Genomic DNA, 10,297 nt, shown 5'->3' with positions numbered 1-10,297 from the left:
AGAAGCCATTAATCCAGGCTTGTACCTTGATGTACAAGGATTTTAATATTTTAGTTTTTATAATATATCCTTTAGTTTTTATAATATATATATATATATATATATATATATATATATATATATATAGTTTAATGATATTATTGATATAAGGTAAAATGTAATTTTAGTTTTTTTATGTATTGTGTTTGTGATATTTTAAATCTTATATCTCTTGTTGATTCAATTATGTTTCGATTTATCACTTTTTGTTTTGTTTTCCTCAAAAATAATATAATTAAATTACAAATATTATTGTTACATTTTTACAATTACATGATTAAAAAATTCTTCATGATATACACATATATTTTAAAAATATAATTGTACAAATTTAACAATGGTGTTAGTCATTTAATTAAAATATTTTGAGGAGAATGACTAGGATCAATCTTCGTGACATAGTTACATGTTCATAATCGATTCAACAAAAGATATAAAGCTAAAAATTTCACGACACAATACATACAAGACTCATAAAATTGACATTTTGTCTTCATATTAATATAAATATTTTGTAAATCTCATTTTTTATTCGCATGTTTGTTTATTTGGTAATTCGGCAATATTTGTTATCAAATTTCAGTCTTAGTAATGTATTTTCTAAATTTTGACAAATTTAGTCATCTTTAATCGAGAATGTTAATGTGGCACTATATATTTTAGTGACACATCAAAAAAATGATTAGAATTATAAAAAATAACAATATAACATATTAAAACATAAATATGACACAATACAAATTGATATCGCAAAGAGAAATAACTTTTATTTTCTATCAATATGAATTATTAAATGCTTAATCAATATTTTAAATCAATCAGTATTAACTACAATAAATTTTTTTGACGAGCTCACTACTATTTTTTTTGCAAAAACTTGTCTGAGACGGTCTCACGGGTCATATTTTGTGAGACAAATATCTTATTTGGGTCATCCATGAAAAAATATTACTTTTTATGCAAAAACTTGTGTGAGACGGTCTCACGAGTCGTATTTGTGAGACATATCTATTATTTGGGTCATCCATGAAAAAGTATTACTTTTTATGCTTATTACTTTTTATTGTGAATATCGGTAGGGTTGACCCGTCTCACATATTAAGATCCGTGATACGATCTCACATGAGACTCACTCTACTTTTTATGCTAAGAGTATTACTTGTATGTGAATATCGGTAGGGTTGACCCATCTCACAGATAAAAATTCGTGAGACCGTATCCCAAGCGACATACTCTATTTTTTTAATAAATTAAATTTATATTGTTTTTCAAATTTTTTGTCGAGCAAATGACATTTTTAATGGTCTAGATCATATCCAAACCGCATGAATAGTTGAAATTCTAATTTTCAAATACTTTATAAGGAAGGGGCCACGCGATCTCCTATACGCACCTCTGCCTCTCAAGTCTCACCTTGGCTTGCTCATATCTGCTCTCTCCTATTCCCTTCTAAAAGAACCCAATAATCATTAACCATGGAGTTCAAGATTCTGTGACAGAAGTAAGTTTATTTGTACTGAGAAAATGCAAGTTTTGGCTTTAGTTCAGACTCCCCAAGTTTTAGTTTCTTCAAAGAAGAGTAGCAAGAAAAGGCCCCCAGTCTTTTATGATTTGATTGGTCCATTGTCCCTTCTGTCCTTTGGTGCCCAGAAGGATTTTTACGCCATGTGAGTTCTTTAGTGCTTTACGATCTCGAGTGTGGAGATTCAAGTTCTGTTTTTTGGTGAAATGAGGGTGAAATTATGATAAAGATTTAAACTTTTTGGCTTCTAGTGGTTTATGCATTCGTGTGAATTTGTGCTCGGCGTATCAGTCTGCATTCTGGTGGCGAAGATGTATCTGTTTCTGTGTGGGTTGTAAAATGTACTTTGTATTTAGCATAGAGTTTAATCTGCAATTATCTTGTGCTTTGACTGTTATGTTTGTGGGTGGAGTTTTCTTGTTATTGTACTGTTTTCACATGCTTGAAGAAATAAAATTGCAGTCCATGTTTTTGAATTATATACCGCTATGGTTGCCAAATATGTATCATAACAAGTTAAAAAATTCATCAATGAATACCGGTTTTTCCACCAAATTCGTGGTAACGACAGGTCCCTTAGAGATTGTGTTACTATGCTCTATGTTTTAATGTGATTATACGAAGTACGATTTATCTGTGCTTTTATATCCTTTTTCATGCTTCTGTTATTGAACTATGTTTGAAGCAATGGTAATGACAACTTACGTATGCAGTTCAATGTCGGGAGGTTCTCGAGTCGGTATATAAAGGCAAAGCAATCAGAACACATGCACTAAATGTTGGAACAGGATCTGGTGGCTATGAAGAGAGACATGAGAATGACAAACACAATCTCCCTCCTGACAGGCAACATATTGATTCTTCATCTAAATTGTATGTTGTCTTCAAATTTTTTTGTTTCAAAAGTCAAAACTCATCCTAACATTTAGGAAAATAAATGGATTTTTTTCCCTTTTGTGAATACTCTTATTTTGTCTAATCCAAAAGTATCATTCACATTCATTTCCAATTTACAATATATCATTCACATTCATTTCCAATTTACAATATTTGCAGTCTTTTTTTATAGTTTGTGTAAGCATAGAAAGATCGAATTGAGCGTACTAGAATGAACTATGAAGACATGATTTGGAAGTATTTATACAGATTTGAACATAGCATTTCACTCCCATGTTCTCTGTTAGCAAACAGCAGGTGGACTTGAATGAAAATATGGGTCGAGAAAGAAAACCCATGTACAAAGTCATCACACAAAGGCCCAATAGGAAGGAACATAAAAGTTAGTTATCATATGGCGAGAGTAATATAAATAGGGGGGAAGTTAGATGGGGTTAGAAAATAATCTTATCATTTTGGGAGGTTACTCGAGAGAGGAGGCAAGAGAGAAGAGATTGTGAATTTTTCTTCCTTGTCATTTAGTTTATTGTAATTGCAAACGTTCTTGATCCCAGATATATAATATTAATGTTATATTCAGTTATCTTTGGTTATTTATTGTTCAAGTGGTCGTATCATTCTCCTTATAGAAGTATTCCACCATTATTAAGAGCAGATTTTTTTCCAAAAAAGATGTGCATAGTCTAACTTTTTTACCATCTAGCCAACCATTTTGAGTGTGCTAGTCCATATTGTATGTATCATTTTCATAGCATCATCTAGCTTGTTAACACTTGAGGCACATTTACAAGAAATAACTTGTTTTGCTTGCTCTAATGACGATACAAACTCCAGTGCAAAGGACAGGGGCATTATTTTTTGATCCTTTATCCTGAATCGAATATTATATTCTTGTTGCATTATGCAAGAATAATGTTCAATTTCCTAAAATGGAAAGTGGTTTTTCAAACATGGCTTCAAAGTCATTCATGTAGCACATGCTAACTTGCAACCATCAAGTTTAAGGTACAAACATAGAGATATCCAAAAGTCCACGTTTCATCTGTTGCTTAAAACGCTATACATATAAGGAATGACATTTTCCAAATGGGATGATTGTAGCACTTCATTTGTTCAGTTTGATGGAGATGTGACAGTTATTTCAATAGTGTCAGAAACTGATACACAATTGTTCGTTTCCCCCTCTGTTTCTTATACTTTTTTGTGTTCATATGTGTAGAATATAAACTAGTATTTTATATTTTATTTTTTAAGTATAAAATTATTGATTGTACGTACCACCTTCCACAAGTTTGAGCTTTTGGGACTAGCGGTTTCAGCATAGAGCATATTCCTTCAGCTGGATCTATAAGAAACATGGGAAATATAGAGTTTGATAATTTTGATCTACTTTTTCCTATATTAGTCATTATGTTCATGTACATCTTTTTACTTGTAGATGTTGTATTACTGACTGCAAATAGACCGATGAGATAGTCTGTCCTGACCAGCATATATTTTCCTGAATTGCAGAGAGACATCTCATCGTCAATTTCCTTTGCCATTGTCCATAGCTCTAGTTCTGTGTGCGTGTGGTTTAGTATATTCACTGATTGCCTTTACGGAAGGACCTTCATCACTCATAACGGCACTTGCGAAATCAGGCTTCACTGCTGCATTCTCTTTGATATTTGTTTCTGAGATTGCTGACAAGGTAATATATTGCAGAAAGATGAAAAAATGAAGTATTTTTATTTCTTTATTCATATATACATATGTGTGCTTCCAGTTTTAAATATATTACTTTTCTGATAAGGCGCTTTACACTGTTTAGGGATGTAAATTATATAGTTCTCAAAGACTTTTATGTAGCCAAACCTTTTTTATTTTTGTTTTTCAGCATAAATAGTTATGTCTTTCTAACTCGTTTAGATGGACTATGGTATTTTGTTTCCGAGTTGCATAGTTGTTTCATTTGATATAGTTGATGTCAAAGTTTAAGCTTAAAATTTCTGTGCATAGAAGTAGTCTTGTAAAATACTTTTGATCCATTGTCCCATCATAGTTCTTTTTTGATTTCTTGTTCGAGATGGCGGATCTAGCAGAACTTAGATTTGGCTAAAATTTATTTTAATGTAACAGACTTTCTTCATTGCTGCTCTGTTGGCCATGCAACATGAACAAATAATGGTATGATTTCTCTCTCTCTCTCTCTCTCTCTCTCTGGCTATCTCTCTCAAAATTGCTTTTCAGGCATTTAATGCTTGTGATTTTTAATTAAATGACTTTAATACATGTAAATGAAAGGAATATTTCAGGAAATTGGCCAAAAATAGATTAATAAGATATTAAGAAAATTATTTCTAAGCTCATCCTTTTGGTTTGCATTTGACAAAGCTCGGTTTCACTAAACTCGTGCTTTTATGGCTATCAATGTTTTATGGTACAAGTAATTCAAAATTGACTCTGAATATTTCATGGAGATACAAGCTTTTCTCAACTTGACCAAAGGTAATTTATTTTTTGTCAGTTCTGTGTGTCTGCCCATATGACATAATAATCAAATGAAGTGTTCTAGTTGATATTGTGTTTAAAAGATTTAAGTTACACTGTTGTCATCGGACATCGGTTATAGCTAAATTGCATACGCTCAATCCTACACTATTCCTGATTTTCTGTTTTTCAAAAGCAACCCCATTGCAATAGCCAATGGAGTTCGATTTAAGATGATTAATTCATTGGGGAAATGTTTGGACCTTTATATGAGCAATTGCGAACTTTTCAACCAATTTAAGCCACCCATTCCTCAAATAAGTATTGAGTCGAACCAGTTGATGATCAAGAATTTGCCACTTAAATCTTGTTGATTGAGGAAAATTTATGGTCTCATGATAGTTGTTTTAACAACATACAGGTTCTTTTGGGATCAATGGGTGCACTGACAATTAAGACGATAGTGTCCATCGCGATGGGTCGGATATTTCAGTCAGTTCCTGCTCAATTTCGAACAAGTAGTAGAATTCATTTACTACAGGTCTTTGTGTCTTGTGTTGAAATATGTTCTCGATAATTTTTTCCTTCTAATTCCATTATGTTATCTACAGCATTGCCAATCGGAGAGTATGCAGCAGTAACTCTGTTGCTGTTCTTTGGTCTTCAATCAATTAGAGATGCATGGAAGCTTCCACCAACATTGGCTAAAATTGATCATAGAGGCAGCCAAAAATCCAAGGAACCTGCCGAAGAGGTCGTAGTTTTGTTACAATTTGTCATAGATATATAATTCTTTTGTTCTTGGAATCTTTACAGTTTCTTCATTCACTCGTCGAACTTCTGCAGATGTCGGTGAAGCTTTCTCCAATCGAGGTTTTGGGCGAGTCATTCAGCCTCGTATTTTTCGCTGTAAGCATTTTCTTGAAATTTTACACATCTTTAATGTCAATGCAATGGTTATGAAACTTTCATGAATTTGACTTTCCATTAGCCATTTCAGCACTCGGGGTGCGACTCAGTGCATGCTTATTTCACTAAAACATTGTATTTTTGCTTCTTGTCATTGATTTTAGGAATGGGGAGACCGCTCAATGCTGGCCACCATGGCTCTTGGTGCAGCACAAGTAATATTTTCCTTGAATTTGTTTTATAGGAAAGCCGATGTTATTTCAAAAACTTGAGCGACTAAAATTGTTTCTTGACTGAATCCATGCTAAAGTCTCCACTGGGAGTGGCAAGTGGAGCCATTGCAGGCCACCTGCTGGCAACATTTATCGCAGTACTAGGAGGGTCATTTCTCTCGCACTACATATCTGAAAAACTGGTAAAAACAAATCAATTCTCTCCTGTCCAAGAAGATTAACATTTAACGTTCGTATTCGTCTAATATTCACTGCTGTTTTCAAATCAGTCTGGATACATTTGCGGAGCTTTGTTTCTGGTGTTCGCCTGTCGCCACATTTTTCGGAGTATTTTAACCAAGTGTTAGAAATATCCATCAGCACCTGCCAAAAGCCAAACCAGGAACTTGCTCCAACAAAAATGGCGCGAGTACTTCCAAATACTTTGTCACGGTCAAATTCTTCATTAGTCCATTAGCTTCGGGTCTGTTTTTTTCGTCTTTGTACTGTATATCCATCCGTCTTGATCACATCTAGGGGTTCGAATATCGGAAGCTGTAGCGTGAGCCATGAACATGTGCTGTTAAAAAGTCTTCTTATGGAAAATGTAGAACCTATTTCATGTTCATCAAGTTGTAAATGTGTCTAATTGGTGGCATACATGCTTTTCAATTGCGAGTATTGAGATGGTGAAATTCGTAATTTTACGCGTAAAATCTTGAAAATTCTTGCACTTGAATCAATTTATAGCTAGAACATATATTTTCTTGGATAGAAAACCTTTCATGGTGCATAGGCCAGAATAAGTATCCAAGTTTTCCGACAGTTTCTCATGTTTTGTGACACTTACATATTACCAAAACAAACACAATCTCCGGTTGGATTTCAACTGCGGCTGAGGTATCTTGTCAAGTGGCATCTAGCATGGCAAGAGAGATTACAATCACTTTACCATATCATTTTTATTTCAAGAAAATGATGATTTTGATTTGGGGCCATAAGAAATCAAGAATTACAATATATCTATTAAGTAGGATCAAACACAAGTTATTTTTCGAAAAATATAGTTGATACTTGATATTAGTTATGAAACCACAACTCAAATATAATATTTTAAACCATAAAACAGTTCAAATATCATACTTTAATTACTCTTCAATGAAGTGAAGATACGTGGATTGCTAAAGAAAATGATGGAATTGATCTTACATGCTGGTCCTCTCCGAGCCTCTTCACAGTAGTTATGAAACTGCAACTCGAATCATTTTAAATGACAGGAACAGTTCAAGTGCTGTACTACTTCAGTTTCTCTTCAGTAAAGATAAATCATTGCAAAAGAAAATAACGGGAATCAGTCTTATCTGTCGGTCCGCTCTGTATCTCTTGATAGTATCCATCAAACCACAACTTAAATGATTTTAAACCATGAAACAACTCAAGTATAAAACTTTAATTGTTTTTCAGGAGAGATAAATAATTGCTAAAGAAAATAACAGAAATCAGTCTTATATTCCGCTCGGGACCTCTTGCATTGCCCTATTTGATCTAATTTTACAAAATTTGCTAAGTGCAACTTTGGGGAAGACCCTACGCAATAGATCCTAGAAAACAAAGTCTTTCAATTGCATGTGGTCACTGAATTATGAGGGCTACACAATAGGAGACAATGGAATACTCCTCAAAATATATGGGGTGACCTTTACTTTTTCCCTTTATTTTTTTCCCTATCTTCTTATCTTTTCTTTATTATATTTATTTATTATTTTAGTTATTAAATAATGGAAATTGGTAAACTAAAATATTTTATTTACGCACCAAACGTGCATTGATATTGAATTCAATTCCACACTTGTTTGATTCGGTGAGTTTTTTAGAAAATGTTTGTGCACACCACGAGGCAAACAAGCAAATACTTCTTCAAATTCATTTAATTTGCATTTTTTTAAAAATATTTTTTATAATTATGAATTAAAATATATTAATTCGTTGCTTGTTTAATCAAATTGATATTATAATATTTATTAAAATATGTTTTCATGAACTGGGACAAGCTGAGTCTCTCCAATCTATCTAGTGCTTAGTCTTTTAATAATAATAAGTAATGTAAATTACCATAGATACATTGATTTTGTACATATTTTCATTCATTTAAATTTAGTTTCATGTGCCATGTTGTGTAATCATCATGATACTTGTAATTATCATAATTTGTATAACGAAATTATATATCGATGATTTATAATTCATATGATACTAACGTCTCACGTTTGAGATGAGCTCTTATTCAATGTATACATCATGATACATGTACTTATCATAGCTTGTATAACGTAAATGTATATGTCGATAATTTATAACTCATATGATACTAACGTCCCAGTTTTTAGATATATATGCTGATGATTTATAATTTATTTGATACTAACGTCTCATGTTTGAGACGAGGTCTTATTCGTTATATGTGTGTGTATATGTGTTTATTTAAAGAAATGGTTACAAAAATAGTCTTTATCTCTAATATCTTTTGGTTTCACAAGTCACAAGTTTTATATATTTATTGATGTGAAGCTCAAATTTGAGGTATTTTGTTTTTAAATTATGGTCAATTATTTTAGATAAAGAATGTTATTTTCTTAAATAAATAGTTAACCAATGTTATTTTACTATTTTTCTCGGTGTATCAATGTCGACTGCCCAAAATTTGAGACCAAAATAGTTATAATTTTTTATTCCTTTATTTTAAATTGAATTCCAATTTTTTTTTTTAAAAATATATATATAAACTATAACGGATTTATTTACGTTTTTTCCGACCAGTTAAACTCGATCAAATAGTAGTATGTCCCACATTTCCACCTTTTTGGATTGTTTTTAATATAATAATAATCACATTAGGGACACGTACATATAGATCCATAAAAGAAAATGTTACTATTAAAATTTAATTAGTAGTTAATAAATGTTTTTAACATGTATATGAACATGATTCTTCATAATTATTTAAATATAATCACTTAAGAAAATAATTTTTTTTTAAAAAAAAATATTAGCATCTTATATTTGGTACTTTCCAAATTAAGCTTCTACATTTTGATTTATAAACAGTAAATATTTGACTCTAAATACTTTTGTGACTATCAATTTTTTTTAGAATGACGATTGAACTCAAAGGTGCCATGTCTTTAGTTGTACATTGGGTAAACCATCGAATTAACGCAATAGCCTATACGTTAGTCACGTATATATATACCGCAATGGAAAAACCTTGTATGACAAGTTTGACCGAGAAAGTTTTGGTTGAGGGAATCAAACTTTTGACTATGATGAAGTACATGTCAACTTCACCAACTCAGACTCTCCAAATGTTGTGATATATTATGTAATTTTATCTCATATACATGTTATCCATGCTTTTAAAAATGATGAAAGATACATGATAAATAAATATATACAGTGAAAATAATAATTTATAATTCTAATTAATCATAATATATATATATATATATATATATATATATATATATATATATATATATATATATATATATATATATAATCTTCCATAGATAAATTAATTAAGATAAAAACTTATGTGAGACGATCTCATGAGTCGTATGTTGTGAGACATATCTCTTATTTGGGTAATCTATGAAAAAATATTATTTTTTATGCTAAGAATATTATTTTTTATTGTGAATATTGGTAGGGTTGACACATTTCACAGATAAAATTCATGAGATCGTTTCACAAAAGACTTGATATTGATCTTGTAAAATAATAAGAAGAGATTTGAATAAAAAAAATGTAACCATATCATAACAAAATAAAAGGTTCTAAAAAAGAAGAGGTGGCTATAATAAAGCCACGTAGACTATATACTTATTAATATGACATAAATAAAAAAATAAAGAAACTTATACCGACGGCTGCAAGACAATGGGATATTGATTCTGAAAAGTCATCTTTTCTATAATTAGAAAATTACAAAATCTTGCTGTCCATTGTCTATTTGTCGTAGCATACTACAATAAATGCATTTTACTTAAAGATATACAAAAATAATAAAATCCCACTCCCTATTTAATAATTTAAACAAAAATTGATGTGAGACGATATAATGAGTCGTATTTTGTGAGATACATATCTTATTTGGCTGATCTATGAAAAAATATTACTTTTTATGTTAAGAGTATTACTTTTTATTGTGAATATCGGTAGGGTTTATCCGTATCACAGCTACATTCGT

General features: G+C 31.2%; 1 long non-coding RNA gene and 1 pseudogene across 1 annotated transcript; one reads left to right on the top strand and one right to left on the bottom strand.

Moving 5' to 3' along the window:
* The first annotated feature begins 1,394 nt into the window (after positions 1-1,394).
* LOC140819566 (protein PAM71-homolog, chloroplastic-like) lies at positions 1,395-6,709 on the top strand (annotated as a pseudogene).
* On the bottom strand, positions 2,602-3,974 carry LOC140819567 (uncharacterized). Its single transcript, XR_012115238.1, has 2 exons — positions 3,593-3,974; positions 2,602-2,736 (listed from the first exon to the last, which is right to left on the bottom strand). It is a non-coding gene; the product is annotated as an uncharacterized lncRNA (long non-coding RNA).
* Positions 6,710-10,297: the final 3,588 nt, after the last annotated feature.

This window comes from Primulina eburnea, chromosome 18 (assembly GCF_022965805.1).
Source record: "Primulina eburnea isolate SZY01 chromosome 18, ASM2296580v1, whole genome shotgun sequence".
NCBI classification, from domain to species: Eukaryota; Viridiplantae; Streptophyta; class Magnoliopsida; order Lamiales; family Gesneriaceae; genus Primulina; species Primulina eburnea.
This window is presented reverse-complemented; position numbering and strand designations above follow the sequence as displayed.